The sequence below is a fragment of the Hydra vulgaris genome, chromosome 08 (genome assembly GCF_038396675.1).
Source record: "Hydra vulgaris chromosome 08, alternate assembly HydraT2T_AEP".
In the NCBI taxonomy this organism is placed as follows: Eukaryota; Metazoa; Cnidaria; class Hydrozoa; order Anthoathecata; family Hydridae; genus Hydra; species Hydra vulgaris.
Window position 1 is genome coordinate 7,060,992 of NC_088927.1, and position 14,009 is coordinate 7,075,000.

At 29.6% G+C, this 14,009-nt stretch overlaps 2 long non-coding RNA genes and 1 other non-coding gene across 3 annotated transcripts in view; 1 reads left to right on the top strand and 2 right to left on the bottom strand.

The window, feature by feature from the left end:
- Nucleotides 1-3,677: 3,677 nt before the first annotated feature.
- LOC136084143 (uncharacterized) lies at nucleotides 3,678-4,224 on the bottom strand. Its single transcript, XR_010640356.1, has 2 exons — nucleotides 4,105-4,224; nucleotides 3,678-3,948 (listed from the first exon to the last, which is right to left on the bottom strand). It is a non-coding gene; the product is annotated as an uncharacterized LOC136084143 (long non-coding RNA).
- Nucleotides 4,225-7,640: 3,416 nt separating this feature from the next.
- On the top strand, nucleotides 7,641-7,713 carry trnar-acg (transfer RNA arginine (anticodon ACG)). Its single transcript has one exon. It is a non-coding gene; the product is annotated as a tRNA-Arg (tRNA).
- Nucleotides 7,714-12,780: 5,067 nt separating this feature from the next.
- The window catches only part of LOC124817434 (uncharacterized), a 3,382-nt gene continuing 2,153 nt past the window's right edge, over nucleotides 12,781-14,009 (bottom strand). The window contains exon 2 of the long non-coding RNA XR_010639916.1: nucleotides 12,781-12,937. This is a non-coding gene — a long non-coding RNA (uncharacterized LOC124817434). The remainder of the gene's footprint in view (nucleotides 12,938-14,009) is intronic.

The following is a 14,009-nucleotide window of genomic DNA, read 5'->3' on the forward strand; positions in this document are numbered from 1 at the left end:
TTAACTGTTGAATAGCAATGACAAAATTGCCAACAAATCTTGTCAAACGCCATGTTGCTCAGTGAACCTAGTTGATAAATGGCAAGTATCAAAGACAGTGGATAGTATAATGGAGATGCAACTTTAATTGAAAAATTGATCATTCAAGTTGGAGTACAACTTGAATGCAGACATCATATTCCAGAGCTCTTTATAAAAAAAACATACGATGCTATTTGTGGTACGAGCAAATCACCAAGAGTTCAGCTGTTTGAAAAATTCAAAGAAGAATTTCATAGCCTTAACGAGAATATAAACGAACTCAGAGTGTGGAACATGCCTCATAATTATTGAGGAGTTAATGAGTTTATTGTATTTCAACAAGCACTTGAAGTAAAAAAAATGGGTAATGAAATGCTAAAAAAAACATTTCCTCGCGAGGGCTATCGCAAACTAGTGGATCTTTTTTTTTTTTCGAGAGACATATTAAATGAGAGTTTTGCATTCGGTTTGTCGGTTCTGATCATCATGCAAGGTGGATGTCAAAAGTCATTTATTTTACAAAAGTATTCCTACAATCTCGTACTTTTGAACTTAATGATTAAGAATCAAAAAAGGTTGAGGCAATTGACCTTGAAAGTGCAGAAGAAATCATCAAGTCTTTTGAACAACACCTGCAATACTTATGTCAGAAGCTAGTAGTCTTTTCGTTGTTCAACGGCTCTGTGAATTATGCAGAAAAGACTAATATAGGTCAGAAACTTATAAACTTACCAAGATCTAAAATATTCACTCCTTATAAACCGAAGCCTCCAATTATTATTTGACGCGAAGAAAAACCTTTTTTTATTGCTTCATTGGGAAAAAGTCATTGTTGCTTTTTCATCTATTAAAATTAAACAGACCCCAAGAATGGCTAAACGTCCCATCAGAGAATTGGAACAAATTCGAGGATTTTAACACTGCAAAAATGTGTATGTGTTCTTTCTTGCGTCAACAATATTGTAAAACAAGGTATCAAACTTAAAGGAGACATCAAAAATAAAAGTTTTGTTCCAGTAGAAAGAGAACAACTTGCTCAAGTTGTGGAAAAGCATCGAAAAAGCTTTAAAGGAGTATATTACTCAAAGAAATTAATTGAATATATTTCAACAAACAAAAAATAACATTTCAGTAACATTATTAATCTTATATTTAGTAAATATTTTTTATTAATATTTTAATAAACCTTTTACTGGATATGTGCAAATAGTCGTAAACTAATAAAACTTTGTATAATTATTTTTTAACGATGAATAATTAATTTGTGTAAACCCCACTACAGGTATGCGTACCGCAAAAACACCAAAAAAGCACATCTCAATAACTTTTTTATTATTTGCTTTTGAGAAAAACTGTTTTGAATGTGTTTAGAGTTGCTTAAAGTTCTTCCCAGCTAGTTTGATTAATTTCTAACAAATAGTTTTGTTGTTATTGTTAACTAAACTTTTTTTGTTTTTTGTATGTGCACCCCAAAAACTGCATTCAATTTATTGATTGTATCTCTGCAGCTAGTGAACCTATAAAGCTGAAATATGGCGTGTCCTAATATTACTTGATCTGCTCTAAATAAAACCAGTTACTGCTAACTTAATCTTGGAGAAAATACCCGATGCACCACAAAAACCACAAGATAGGTATACCTAAAAACAACATTGTTGCTTTTAAAATAACATTTTATAGGCTATACATGAGTTCTCGCTTTTTACTACAATTATATTTGATTCTATGTAACCTCTTGATTCTAAAGATGTCATTGCAGTATTTTAAACAAAGTTTGCAATGTGTTTTTTACGTATTAAAAATCAATAAAATTTTTAGAACATAATAATTGCAAGAATTTTTTAAAACTTACTTTGTGTTTGAACCTCGAGCGAAATCTAAATTTTTACTTGTTTTTTAGTATTAATCAAACCAAACCTTGAAAAAATATCTACTCGTGTTACTCAGGTCTATGGTTCAATGCGTGTAAAAGATGTTGCAGCAAAAGTGAAAGATATAAAAGAAGAGAAGCGACGAAAGATACAGCAAAAGAAGGAAGCCAAAAGAAAGAAAGAAAAAACTAAAGAAAAATTTGTTAAATGTAAAGTTGAATGTTTTTGCAAACAAAGGAAATGTCAAGCTTTTGGCCTAAAGCGATGTGCTAATTGTTTTGATGTTCTCCGTTTAATTTGCAGCAAAGTGAGTTGATGGTGTTAAACCGGTTATGCTTTTACCAGCAAACCAGCACTTCTCGACATCTAAAAGACTGATATACGACGATTATAACGAATGCAACGACAATCAATAATCTTTTTTTGAATTAAAGTAATCAGTTAAAGTACTATTTTATTTATCTATGTTATCTTAACATTGTTGTACACGGCTGTTTCAAAGTGGAAATACGGCTTCTTGTTATTTTTTCAAAATAATTACTTAAGGGGTGTTACTAAAACTTGCATAACTTTTGAAATATTTAAGATAATTTCGTTCTGTAAAAAGAATATGAACACAAATTAAATGTTTTATATTTTAACATTTAATAAAATAATCAAAGACTGCTTTGATCTTTGAATAAATACGCTAAATGACGAACTTGGCTAAATTTCGAAATTTTTATGGTACTTTTTAGCAAAAATAATCGGAAAAATTGTATTTCTGTTGACTTATATGTAATATAAACATAGTTAGACCAATTTTAAAACACATAAACTTTATTTACACTAAATGTGAACTGATACAGGCACAAAATTAGCTGGGGGAAAAAATACGCAAATTTTTTTATAAATAGACATAGCAATAAAGGCAATTAAAATAACTCGTTTTTGTGGTTGTCATAAATATATTTTTTTAAGTTAATATAATGGTATATGTTATATATCTTCATAATCTTGCTGACTTCTAATGTTAAATGTACTTCATGCTTCTTCAAGAGTAATGTTTAACAAATGATGCATCATTAAACAACTTATGTTTGTTCTTGTTAGTTGTTCATTATAAACAAACAATTTATTTACGATCAGACGGAAACAAACTGTAATGCTTATGTAGCTGCAGAGGCTTATCAGAATCATTTATTTTGTGGATTCTGATAAGCAAGAAACTGTTTTAGTTGTCTGTTGGTCCAATAATCTGTTCTTGAGGTAGCAGAAGCACTCTTTGTACAAGAAGTTAAAGCTATATTGTATTCCATTCTTTCACCAGAAAGAAAATATTCTTTATAAGACTGAAACGGTAATGCTAATTATTCTTTTAACAAAAGGAAAGTTACATTTATCTTCCCAACTGTCTTCCCATCCAATGCATACTTTCAAAAATTCCTTCTCAGTTGAATACATATTGACGTAGTAATAATAATATAATAAAAGCAAATAAAATAATATTGACTGACAAGTAAATGCACTAGATAAAAGAAGATATAACAACTTATCTGATATATATTAATCCAATTTGCCAAAGAGAAAGTTTCGCGTAACTTTGTTTACATTTATACTTTCAAAATTTGTCTCGCCGAAACAGTTGTTTCAATAAAATTCGTTAGTAAATAGCTTGGGAAGTAACGCAATAAAGTTACGTCGTCGCTTAGAAATGTTAACACAAGTTTAAGCGTAAAATTAAAACAATTTGTTGTAAAACATGCCAAGTTTAAAAGCATATTGACTAACATAGCAAGAGGTACGTAAAATAATTTTTATATTTTCATCTGCATAAAAGATCGAAATTTTAATAACTAACGTCATCCATCAAAAAATTAATATTTTACATTTAAAAGAAATAAATTTAAAAGTATAAATGCATTAAAAATTAAGCTATAGTAATAAAATCACACGGATGACGTTGGAATCTGATAGAATAGACATTCATTGATAAGTGTTCCAAATTTCAACCATCAGCCATGTAGCTATGTTAGTCAATCTCGGTTGGCCCAAGACAGGTTTTCCGTAAAAATCGCTAAAAACAGAAAAGTCATCCAAAATCATTTAAAATATTTTAACAATGTTTATTTTATTTTGTTTAAAGTAAATATTTATTTAACCAAGAAAGATAGTTCTTGTAAATTTTTTTAATTTGAAGATTAAAGCGTTTATTGAAAAAAAAACCCATTACTTTAAAGTTATTGAATTTTTATATTTTATTTGCCAAAATTTTTATAAAACTTTTTATGCGGAAATTGTTTTTGCTAGACTCGTGACGTAAGTCCCAATTTTACATTGCGTGAAACAGCCGTGTGTAGTGACCTATTGTTATAATAATTTAATAAAATCTGCAGCCATTTTAGATGTTATTACTGGTGTGTTCAAATATTGTTTTTAAGAAAAATATATATTATTTTCTTTAAAAAAAATCAAATGCAATGGTAATTTATTGTTGTTGTTTTTTATTTCAAAACATAGTCTATAAAGTGAGTTCTATAAAATGTACCCAAAAACAACAATAATACTTCCTTTCTTTATGAGGGTGTTATAAAGATTTATAACTACTTGAGAAAAAAAAACTTTTCATATCCATAGGTAATAGAAAATCTATATTTTGCTAACTTATTCTCTGATACGGCTTCTAGGCTCCTACAAAACAAAAAAAACTACACACTTTTATAAGTTTTTACTCTAGCGCAAATACCAAAGTATTTAACAAATTAAAAAAACCACTAAAGCTGCTTTAGTTTATAGGCTGACATATTAGCTATCATAATATATCAAGTTTTTTGAATCCTGAATCTTTTTCTACATGCTAGGTCACTTTATTGGTTAGCCAACATTATGGTTTTTGCGGTACGGTTGTTTTTGCCGTAGGTATACCTGTAAGTAACAATAAAAATTAGTGAATAAAAACGTTGCGCAACACTAGCGCAATCCGTTATTCTAAGCGTTTTTAGATCCACTTTTATCACTGGTAAACCCACAGATTAAAATTAAAAAAAAATGTTTAAAATAGACCACCCAAATGAGCATATATTTGGATTTATGCTTTTATCTGAAAATATATGTATGTATTCTACTTTTAGAGGTAAACCATCCCTTGGTGGCGGTTTGGCGTTTTTTTCGACAGCTGCGCAAACGCATCAACGCTTAGCAATCTGGCTTCATATACAGCAACACCGTGATGTTTAAATATCACTTCTAAAACAACAATAGTTTAAAATAAGAATGAGGATAAAGACGTCTATATCTTTCAAAATAAGTATATCGTCTTGTGCCCACTCAATCTCACTTAACGGATATAATCGTTAGAATCTTATTTGTCAAACACGATTATTAAAATCTTAAATAATTATTTAGAAATTTATAAAGATTTTTGTTCACGTATTTCAGTGATAATGAAGACTCAGTAGTTCAAAAGATGCAAGCAGCACACAACATATCAAGAAAAAACAAAAAAAAAAAACAACTTTAGTTAAAAAAAGTTCTAATTTCACCAACACCGGTACTCTGTGACAAGACCTGATGGTCTTCTTGGAATATCCGCGTTCCTTATACTTTATTTCTAGTACTTTAAATTTTAACAACACCTTCTTGTAATTTTTCTTCTTTTATTTATTTGTATCTTTTCCTTATATATTGTCATATTTACAAAAACAAAAAAAAAACGTAGTTCAGGCGAATAAGCTTAACTTAAATCGAATCTTTGACAATCTATAACCTAGGTTTTATATAAAATTAAATAAATAAAAACCTATTTCTGTTTAATACAACTATTTCTTTTTGTGTTTTAAAAAAATTCTGAACAGAATTCAAGACATAAAGTCTCTTTATAAACTTCTTTGGGAATTTGCTCGTTTCGTTTGGTTCATATTGTTTTATTGAATTAAAAATCTTTAATTTAAATGTGATTATAGATTAAAAGTGATTAAATGTGATTATAGATTAAAAAAGCTAGAACTTTTACAAAATGTTTAAATTTTCTAAAAAACAAATTTTAAGTTTTAAGTTGTAAGTTATAAGTAAAATATTAAAGGTAAAAAAAAAAAAAAATTAGGCGTTAGTAGTTCGTATTTTTCTTCTATTTCCTTGAGGAAATAGAAGAAAAATACGAAATGGTTTAAATGTCTTTTTAATAGTTTAAATAATTCCAGCATGAGAAAAGTCCTCACCTTAAAATAGCACTCATGAACTTGAGATTTTTGAGCAAATTAAAGCTAAAATTTTTATTATGTTGTATAATTTGTTATATAATATATATATATATATATATATATATATATATATATATATATATATATATATATATATATATATATATACATATATAAATGTTACATAATTTGGATAATATAAATAAGGATATGTTATTATTTAATATAACAGAATTGTGGTATACTATTACCGAAATTATAGGGTTTCCGATCGGTTTTAACCGAAAACCGCGGTTTTTGGTCAAAACCGTTTTAAATAAAAACCGTCGGTTTACAAAAACGGTTTTAGCGGGTTTTTTGTAAAATGTTTATTTGTTATAGAAAAGTATAAAAAATTAAACTTGTAAGTAATTAAATTTTTATTTTATTATTTAGATTTTTATTTTAGAATTCTGCTAGAAAGCCTTTGATTGGAAAATCAAGCAGCAGCTCAAATCCACCACCGGAAATATAAATTAAAACCATGGACAGTTATTTACAAAAAACGAACCTTAAAGAAATTGTACCTGATCTAGCTACAGATGGTGTCTTTTAAGGATAATCAAATCACAATTATCTGACGAATTGTTAAAATAAGTCATTCTAAGTTTTTTTTCAAAATATAAACATAATGTTAGAACACTTTGTTTAAATAACTTTTTTGATAAATAATGCAACCGGAGGCGATTCTACAGATAAAAGGTGTGTTTGTGTGTGTGTTGGGGGGGGGGGGTATATCCTTAAAAAGTAACCACTGGCCTCGTAAAAAAAAATAAAGAAAATATTTGGCAAGTCGCGACTAGCCGACTAAATTCGTAAAAAAACCGACTAGCTTGAAAATCACCTTCTTTGGGGGGTGTTGCACCCCCCCCCCCCCCCCCCCACACACACACAAACAACACACACCTGTAAAATCGCCTCTGAATGCAAAATAAACTTACATAAGTTTTATTATTTAACAAAAAAAACGAAAACCGCGATTAACCGCGGGGTTTTTTTTAAATTAAAACCAAAACCACTGTTTTTTATAAATTCGGTTTTTTGGAAACCCTACCGAAATTATATTATATTAAACTACATAACCTATCAAGTCTTGATAAGCATTTTACATTTTAAATAAATTTTAAGAGATTGCTTGTAAAATAGTATTAAAATCTTTAGTGTTTTCCATTTAAACAATCTAATCGTTTATCGTTCGGACCAAATATTTTACGGAAATATCTTAATTGTTTTATCGGTTGTTTAAACCGGCTGACGGCAGTTTTTTGAATAGTACCTTAACTACAATAAGTATGCCATTTTTTGCAACTGCTTTACGCTTATGACATTTTTCACTTAGGCTAGTTCGCGTTTCATGTCATAGAAAATTCTGTGCAAGAGGGACAATTGAAAAACAGTTTATAGAAAAATGTTTTAGGCTATATAGTTTTTACATTATTGGTACATTTGTTTTTTGTAAAACTTTGTTGTTCTTTTATATTTTTTGAAATACAAATGCTTTATATTATGTATGAAACCTTAGATAAAATGTGGCCCTATGGCCCAATGGATAAGGCATCTGACTACGAATCAGGGGATTCCAGGTTCGAGTCCTGGTAGGGTCGCTCTTTTGCTATTATTTCATTAGAAATTTTTTTTTTTTAACTGTTTTTTTTTTTAACTAATTTTTTTTTTTTATTCAAAATAATAGTTTTTTATTCTTTTTTTTATAATATTGCTTAATAATTATTAACTTATTTGGTTATCCTGAAATTAAGCGGCGCAAAACCATTTTATTTTGTTTTGCTTGAAAAAACTCCATGGTGGTGAAGTAAAATAGAAAACTTACTTTAAATTACGATAAATTTACTTGTAATCAGTATTTGGACGCCTTTAAACAAAAAGGGACCAAGCGCCGTCTGTATGGTTTTGGGAAAATGGTTTTCTTTCTGTTTATTACAGTATACTTGATACAGCATTTAACTTTTTTCTTGATCTCTTCCTGCTTATTGACAATAGATAGTTAAAGCATGTTTTTAAAAAGATTTAAATGTTGATTCCTTTCCATTTAAAGACGTCCATTCCTTAAAGCAACTACAATTATGTCGCGGTAAGTTAAATACCGGTTAATTCGAACTTTTGTCTCGAACTGTTTCATTTAGTCTTTTGAAATCGTCTAACTGATTACCATGGCTTAAAAAACTACGCCTTGAGGCAGTGAGGCGTTGGATTTTTGCACTAAGGCGTAAGCCTCATTCAAATTAATAAAACATTCGCCTTTTTGGTTCGATGAGGCGTTGAGGTGCTGAGGTATTCCTTAGGCCTCGCCTTATTTACAATACTCCGTATTGCGTAGAGCTCCGCTTCGGCCCTCAGTTCTAGCTTTTGGTCCTGCTCCAACAACATGATTAAAAATTACAGTTTGCTTTAAACGCTTTTAAGCAATTTTTTTAGTTCTAGGAATGCGTTTAGAGTTGATTATTACGAAACAGGTAATGTAATGACATTCGATTTGATTGAGTGCGTTCGTACGGAACGCATTATAAAAACCGATAAATTGAAAGTTTAAAAATAGAGTTTGAAAAAGATTTTAATTTGTAGAGTTCGTTTTTAAACTTGAATAATATTTTGCTATATACATATATTATTAGGGGAAGGTTTCATATGTTGAGCATGTTAACAGTGTATTTTTGTTTTTTTGCAGCCGAAGTATTATAATATTTAATACTCCGTTATAATATTTATAATAATGAAAAATTATAACGGGGATGGTAAACTTTTTTAACAGTGAAACAATCAAAGAATATTAACTATACAAGCAAGAAATTAAAATAAATAACACCGTCGAACTTGTATGAATATCCTTAACCAAAAAAGTTCGCGAAAAAATTGTTAGTTTACCCGTAAAAGAGGTTATACCATCTTTTACCCGTAAAAGAGGTTATACCATCTCACCACTAAACCTTCCACTATTTATAAAATACAGTTTAACCGGTATATTTTTACTTTTACTAAGAAAATGAATGTATTAGAATGATAATGGTGAATTTAATAAAATTTATAAATATATATCTAACTTATATATTCTGAAATTGTATAGTTAAATCATATATTATACTCATATGCCCGTACAATTGCATTAACTAATCATTAAAATCATTCCATAGAATTGTATAATCAATTGCAGCTCGCTATGATTGATCATTGTCTTTTTTCTTAACTATTTTATAAACTAGCAGCTTTAAAGATATAGCAAAGTCGTAAAAAATAAGTGAGAGGATTAATCCTGGTTGGAAGTATTGCGTTGAATCAGGTAGCAGGAAGGCAAAACTTATATATAGATTGAGTGCAACTTTTGTCAGAAGAGGATCACTAGTGGAATTAAAAGGCTAAAGGAGCATCTTACAAAGACTCATAAGAATGTTGTAGGTTGTCCACGAGTTCCCATTGAGGTTCAAGAAGAAATGTTCCATGGGTTATCAAATACACCAAATTACCTTAAATGAGAGTTGGAAGAAAAACGAAAGAAGACGGATTTGCAGGTCTATTGGACGTTTCTTCTATGAGAATTCAATATTGTTTAATGTAGCAAAAAACCCTTCATATTGGGCCATGATGAATGATGTATGAGGATTTGGATGTAAACCACCAACTATGCATGAGTTGCGAACAGGGATTCTAAAAGAAGAGAAAAATACTATTTCTACCATTGTTGACGAAGCGAAACCTTTATGGATTGAGACCGGTTGTAGTATTATGTCTGACGGTTGGACACAAAGGGGCCTACATTGATGAATTTTTTAGTTAATAACCCAAAGGGTACTTACTTTTTAAAGTCCATTGATGCATCGGATCAAGTAAAATATGCAAAGTTACTTTTTAGATTGCTTAATGAAGTTGTTGAGGTAGTTGGAGAAAAGAATATTATCCAAGTGATAACAGACAATGCCTCGGCTTATAAAGCAGCAAAGCAAATGTTGATGGAGAAAAGAAAAAAAAAGTATTGGACACATTATGCAGCACACTGCATTGACATAATGTTGGAGGACATTCTCAAGTTACCGCTCCATTTTATTTTATTTTTTGATAAACCAGAGGATGGACCCGATATGGGATCATATCTCAACCATTTTTTTTTCTATCAATTTAATAAAATATCATTACTATTTTCAGCGGATTGGTAGAGAACTTTTGGTCACAAATACGGCCACAATACGTCTCACGCTTTTTTAAACCTTGCTGATTACTATTAAAAACCTCCAGTTAATGTATATATATACAGTGACAGATCCAGGGGAGATAGGGGTATGCATCCTCCCTTCCCTGGATCCGTGATGGGCAGGCATTATGACACCAATGGTTGCACGATCATATTGTGACCAATTTAAACGAGCACCACGGGGTTTAAAACGAAATAGGATCTTACATATATCCTTGTTATCAACGTTAGCACAAATGCGTTTTGCAAGTCTAGCACAAATGTATCGACGGCAGAGCCAGGGCTACAGTTTTCACAGTTCAATATAACTAATTTATAGGCATGTTGTGAACTCCAAACATTTCTATTTTAATACTAGTGTCAAATGAAGATGAGTTACAAAAAATAACGGTGCTTGGGGAAAAGAAGAACCCAAACTACGGTCCCCAAACCCTTTGGAGGGGGAACAGTATTTTATAATCACGCAATAATGCGTTATTAAAAAATACTGTTGACATAACGATGATTAGAGCTATCTTGTTATATCTCCTATTCTCGGATGTCTTTCTCCGCTGATAAATGTGCATCCTACGTAACATCCTGGATTCGGGCAGGAATGGAACTCGTTCTTGTCGATTCCAAGTAAAGCCCCATTCTATTTTATGGTTTTCATCATCTTGTGCAGCTGCTATACCTAATCGTAATCAGTTTTTCAAAAGAAAGACTCTCTCAAGAACAAACGCCTATTTAATATCGCAAGAAACCAATGTAAAAATGTGCTATCAGATGCTGAGCTCCATTATTCTCAGTTAACTAAATCTCGTATTATATCTCAGAAATTAGGCTCTATAGACTTTTACAAAACCTTCAACAGCGTCATTAACAAAGTTAGGTCTAATATTTCAACTCTCATTTAAGGGAGTAATCTTATTACCTTTCTTAAGAATAAGTCTGAACTATATGCAAAGAACTTTTCTTCTAATTTGACTCTTAAATCTTATGGACAGACTCCTTCCTCCTTGAATCTTATGGACAGACTCCTACCCATTGTTAGACATTCAAATCACTCTAGCTTCCGTCGCTAAAGTCATATCTTAATAAAACTTTTCTACGTTGTCCAGAAAATATTCCTGTCAAAGCTTTACAAAAGTGTTCTCCAGAACTCTTTTCAAATCAATCTAAACTTTTTATTAAGTTCTTGACCAAATATTGTTTTCCTAGCTGCTAGAAAAATGACATCCGTGTTTCTAATTTTTAAAAATCTGGAGAACATTCTGACCCCCCAAACTATCGTCCGATCCACACTTAGCATTGAAAAGCTCTATTTACCTAAATCAAATTTCATTATAATATATTACAATATAATTTGAATTGTAATCTAATACATTATAAAAAAAATTGTAACTAATATACAGTAAAAATATATTTTAATAATATTAATTACATTTTAATATTTAATTGGAAAAATACATAAAACGCTGGTACTGACATTTGTATGTCTGTGAGTTGAAATTTGTAGTCACTCAGTGAGCATGATTTTGTCAGCGTATTATGTCAAAATAAGAGCTTTAGTTGCTATAATGATTTTTTGCTTCAAGTTGTTATATTGTTTAGAGAAACTTTTTTTGATATAATTTTCAAAACTTTTTTATTACCTCTTTTTACGAATCAATTCTGAAATTCTGATTTTAAGAAGGTCCTTTTTTTAAAAAAAGAAGAGTCATCGGTCTGGGTTTATTCGTTACAAACATTTTTATTTTAAGTTAAGGCAAAATTTATCATTTTAATTTTTTTTTCGTTTTTTTGTTAATTCACTCGGTTATTTAACGGAAATATTTCGTAGTCAGCAGAATATCATACAACGTAATATTTTTTTAAAATCGCCATACTTACACCGACCAGTGAATAGAAATCAGTGTGTGTACTCAGCTCATACTGCATATTATTAGTAAAATTTAGAAAAAAATGATATATTTTACACGTTTTAAATCGATTCAGTACTAGATTGTAATATATCATTAGAATATAGTTCTAATACAGTATTTTAAAGGTGACAAAATTATGAAAACAGAACAATTCTACAAAAAGTTAGTAAGTTTTAAGTAACAAATTTTTGATATATGGATTTGTTGAAGGAACTGTGGTCAAAATTATGTTTTCCTAGCGTATTTTTTTTATAACTTTGTCAATTCTTTTCAAAACGCCTATCAAAAAAAAGTTGTAAGAGTGGGCTACAAATGTATAACTTTTAGTAACAGGGTGTATTTAGGGGGCTGGAGGGGGAACAAACCAAAATCGTTACTGTCACAAAATTCATTTTTTCGAAATAATATGAGCTTATTTAAACAAAATTGAAATTTTCATATACAAAAAAATGTTATAATTAGAATATGAGGTGTATTTTTGTTTTAATGGGTAATAGTGGTGTATTTTTGAGTTAAGGGTGAATGGTTTAACATTTATTCCTAATATTAAAAAAAGAATAACTAATATATATATTTTTATCTTTATTAAAATGAGTAAATCTAATACAAAATACAAAAAATATATTTAACTACTTTACAAAAAATACCAGTGGCACAAAATACTAAAAATAACAGTGGCACATTTATTAACTAAGGGTGAGGGGAGCGTGTCTTCGCCTTTCCAACCTAAGAAAAAATTTAAAAATTTTCAAATGCGATGTTAACAAATTTAAATTGATATTATTCGAAATAAGAGAAGTTAGTATAAAACTATTTTATCACATTACAAGATGCATCAAAGTATCCATATTTTTAGTAAAGGAAGCATTGTAACCTTTAATCTGCAAAAATATAATTAATTTGTTTTGGCTTTTAGTAAATGATTAAAAATATAATTTCAAAAATAAAACTAAATAATAATCATTGTTAACAACAGTCACAACGAAAATGTAAACCAGAGCCGAGTCACACCACTTGCGATTTGGTTTTTCCATGCCAAATCAGCATGACATGTCACTTTCTATTTTCGGTTCTGTAAATTATCACATTATTATCCAAAAAAGATAAAAAACTACTCTATTTAATCCTAGTAAAAGAATTATTAATGTACAATATTTTGTATAAACACTTTTAAAAAATTACAACATTCTCTAAAGTTTACACTAAATTTTATTTTGATTAAATCTCCAAATAAAATCCATTTGACATTTATTCATAAAACTTTTAAATCAGCGTAATACATGTAAAAACTAACTAAGGGATAAAAAAATTGACATGTGCAGGCTAACCTGGAATGACTTTATACCTTTTTGCAAGTCACACCACTTGTTTTGCAAGTCACACCACCTGATTTGCACAACTTTACCATTTTGCAAATCAGACAACTAGTTGCGCCAAATTGCAAGACTCACCACTGAGAAGTGCTCAAGCCTTTATAACTTTTTTCATAATTTGCTAAAAGTCCTAAATCAATTGAATTGGATTGAAACTAAATGAATCTATTCTAACCAATAAAACCACAAAAGCAAAATCTTTCATTTTTGCTCAGATGCTGCAAGTATTCCAGTTAATATAGTACATAGTAGTTAGAAGGTATATAGCAATTTTTTAGATAGGGTTAATAAAATGACATAAACAGCAACCATAAATACTGGAATCCCACTAACAGCACCTGCAGGGTTCGTAGCCAAATATTTATATAAAATTCCCTGACTTTTTTTGAAAAATCAGACAAATTTCCTTGACCATTTTCAACAAT